Source organism: Ambystoma mexicanum, chromosome 3p (genome assembly GCF_040938575.1).
Source record: "Ambystoma mexicanum isolate Mex_15411 chromosome 3p, UKY_AmexF1_1, whole genome shotgun sequence".
NCBI lineage: Eukaryota > Metazoa > Chordata > Amphibia > Caudata > Ambystomatidae > Ambystoma > Ambystoma mexicanum.
The window spans coordinates 46923602-46926971 of NC_090925.1; the positions used below are offsets into that span (position 1 = coordinate 46923602).

A 3370-nucleotide genomic window follows, 5' to 3' on the forward strand; every position below is an offset into this window, starting at 1 on the left:
GTGACCACAAGTGGTGGAAGGTAAGGAGCTTTTCAATATCTTGTTCTTTTCATATGGTCTTTCGGGGTCCTAAAATATTTGGAATTGTGCATTTTGTCAAACATAGAAAGATGGTTTTAGTAGTGATCCAAAATGTTGCAGTGACCTGTTGACATTGCATTGCAAGGAATAACATGGTTCTCAATGCTTACATACTGTTCTTCATGAGCCTAAAACCTGCCTCTCTCATCACTTCCTTAATGAGGGCACCACAGAGACACCTATAAGTCTTCTGAAAGCTCCTTTCATTTCTTTGTTTCTAAGGCTGTAAATCAAAGGATTAAACATTGGAATTAAGGTGGTATACAGTATTGTAAGAAGCTTCCCTTGATCTAGTGAATAGGATGATGCTGGACGCATGTACATGCAGATAATAGTGCCGTAGAAAAGAGTAACAACAGTCAGGTGGGAGGTGCAGGTGGAGAAGGCCTTGCGCCTCCCTTCAGCAGAGCGGATTTTTAATATCACTGAGATGATGTAGACATTCGAGGTCATCGTTAGTGAAAAAGGAATGAGTGCCGCAAACACGCCTTCAACATAGATCAGAGTTTCCAAAGTCTGCGTGTCACTGCAGGATAGCGTGATCAGCGCAGTAAGGTCACAGAAGAAGTGGTGAATGACATTTGACCCACAGAAGGTCAGCCGTGATGTTAGGACTACATACGGTACTTTGTCCAAAAAACCTGGCAACCAGGAAAGAGCAACCAGCAACAGGCAGGACCTTTTTGTTCATGACGCTAGTGTATCGTAAAGGATGGCAGATGGCCACGTAGAGATCATACGCCATGGCAGCGAGAAGGTAGAATTCTGTGCCTGTGAAAGACACAAAGAAGTAGATTTGGGTCATACAGCCATTGAAAGAGATGCTCCTTCTCTCATCCAAGAAAGTGGCCATTAGTTTTGGGAAAGTGACCGACATGCAAAAGATATCCAAGAAAGAAAGATTCTGGAGAAAGAAGTACATTGGAGTTTTCAGATGTCGGTCCAGAGTTACTGTCACTATGATGACTAGATTTCCACAGATTGTTACAAGGTAGATGAGCAAGAATGATGAAAAAAGCAGTGGTTGGAGCTCCGGGGAAAACCAAGAACCCCACAATAATGAATTCCATTACGAATGTTTGATTTTCCTTTTCCATTTACTCTATGACATTTAATTCTTGGGAAACAAATAGGAGAAAAAAAGTAAATTAGACAGGAAACAAATACATGTTTACCAGTGTTGCAAAGCTAACATTCAATTTTATGTTGAATGATCAATAAACCCACACTTCCAAACGTCTAAGTATCTCCATGGAATTTCACAGTCATCAATTGATGGGTGGGTAGTATGTAAAATCCCTGCATGTATTATTAAAAATAGAATTCTGTTTATCTTCATGTTTTGCCACAGTTGCAAATGGTTGTTCCTTGAATTCCACAGCATACAAATGTTTCCTAGAATTCCTCATTGTAATGTTAGAGATTGTACTTTGAGGGAAGGCTTAATAGATGCAGATAAACACCTTAATACTGAAGACCTGATAGAATATAATGTCCCAGGCATGTGAGTCTAGATTTCCTTGAAAGATGTGAAAAGCATACACCTTGCTGCGGAGAGTGGGAGCTTCACAGATAGCTGTAGTAGTGCCAAGGGGACATCAGTAAAGTTTCAGGAACTGTATTAACAGCATCACAGTTCACCTGTCCTGCCAGCTCCTGTCTCTGTCCCTGAGGGAATGTGTTTCTCTGGAGTTGGTGGTGTCATCATACTACCAGTTGGAAGAGCCTAATGCCCCCCCCCTTGACATCCTGCAGCCCCCCTCCCCATGGGAGCCAGCCTCAGAGTTTGAAGAGCACTGCTCTATAGTTAAAACACTGAGCATTACGCACTGTATTCTACCTCTGGAGTAGTTTCCTAGATTATTCAGGCTCTGGAAAAATGGTGGAATGCGTATACAATATACGTATGCTTGGCAAATAAGATTCCAATACTCCCGAATATTGGGCGTTTCTGCAGAGCAGAGTATCCCCAAGCTTCATACACAAAACTGTTTAGTTGATTCAGGCAAAAATGCTGTCAATGAGGCATTTGTGGATACATTTTGGGATCAGTCTTCTGTAAGAATAGGAAGTGGCAGGAGATTGAAGAGCAGGTGGTGAGGGAACAGGCTTCAATTGGGGGATGGTCTGAACAGATGAGGACGAGATAGCACATTAAAATAGGACTTAGTTAAGGAAGATGTCGAACATTTGAAAAAGCTGTAGTTGAGGAAGAACTTCAAAATAGGATTGAGTGGAGGGAGCCACCAGGGGGCGCAGACATGAGCTGACCTCTTGTGTTATTCTCCTCCACAGAGGCTGCTAAAAAGGGACTGAGCTCCACAAACAGTGGCTGAATGGCTGAACCAACCCCCCCAGGAGTGAGCTAACCCTTTGGGGGCCGCACGGGTGCAAGAAAGAACACTGGAGCCCCCTGGGACGTGAAGTTACGCTGTGTCCCACAAAAGCATAACACAGGCCCAGTGTACACGGACGTACACTCCTGCGAGTCTCCGACCCTCAACCGGAGGGGGCTGGGCCTCAAGCAACAGAAAGACACTGAAGGATCGGAGAGACCCCCGACCCGTGTGGGACCCCCAGACCAAGTCGACTATCCTCAAACTAACTGGGACTGAAATATGAGGGAGCTTGAGCTGGTGGGGTGGCCGCCGTCCAGAGGGCGGCGGCCGGACGCGCGCTCATAGAATGCTACCTTCACCAGTGAGTTGTGCCATCCAGGAGAAGCTGACAGCTTGACCAGACCTCTGAGGCACAAAGCGGCGCAAAAAAGCGCACCTGAGGTGCTGTGAGTGAGATCCCACCCCCTCCTCAGATTGCCCGCGGCTGAACGTCTTCATTGATCCCGTCGAGAGGCATGTGGTGGCTGCCCCCCCGCGATTCTTGAGAGGGAGTGAGCAATGGACCTTACCACAACATCTGGAACAGAATGCAGTATTACCCAGGGGCACCCTAAACACTTTCTCTAGTGCTGAAGTGCTACTCCTCACTTCCCACAAAAACGAGGACACTGCAGGCCCTGCAGCGCCGCCTGTGACCCCTTTTACCGGCACTGCAAGACGAAGGTGCCCTGGGGGTGGACAACCCCACCACAACAACAACGTATAGGGCAAAGGCCCCGGAATCAGGTGCACTCCAGAGCAGAGCAGCAACCCCCCTTGCCAGGAGGGAGGCTCTGCAACCTCACCACGAATTGCAGGGGCACATCGTCCCTCAGCCCACCGGCAATGCTATGAGACCAGACCCGAGGCAAATCCACCAGCAGATTACAGTGGCACACCAGTCCATGCTA

General features: G+C 47.0%; 1 pseudogene; it reads right to left on the reverse strand.

The window, feature by feature from the left end:
* Positions 1 to 228: 228 nt before the first annotated feature.
* LOC138579712 (olfactory receptor 5AR1-like) lies at positions 229 to 1178 on the reverse strand (annotated as a pseudogene).
* Between the last annotated feature and the right edge of the window lie 2192 nt (positions 1179 to 3370).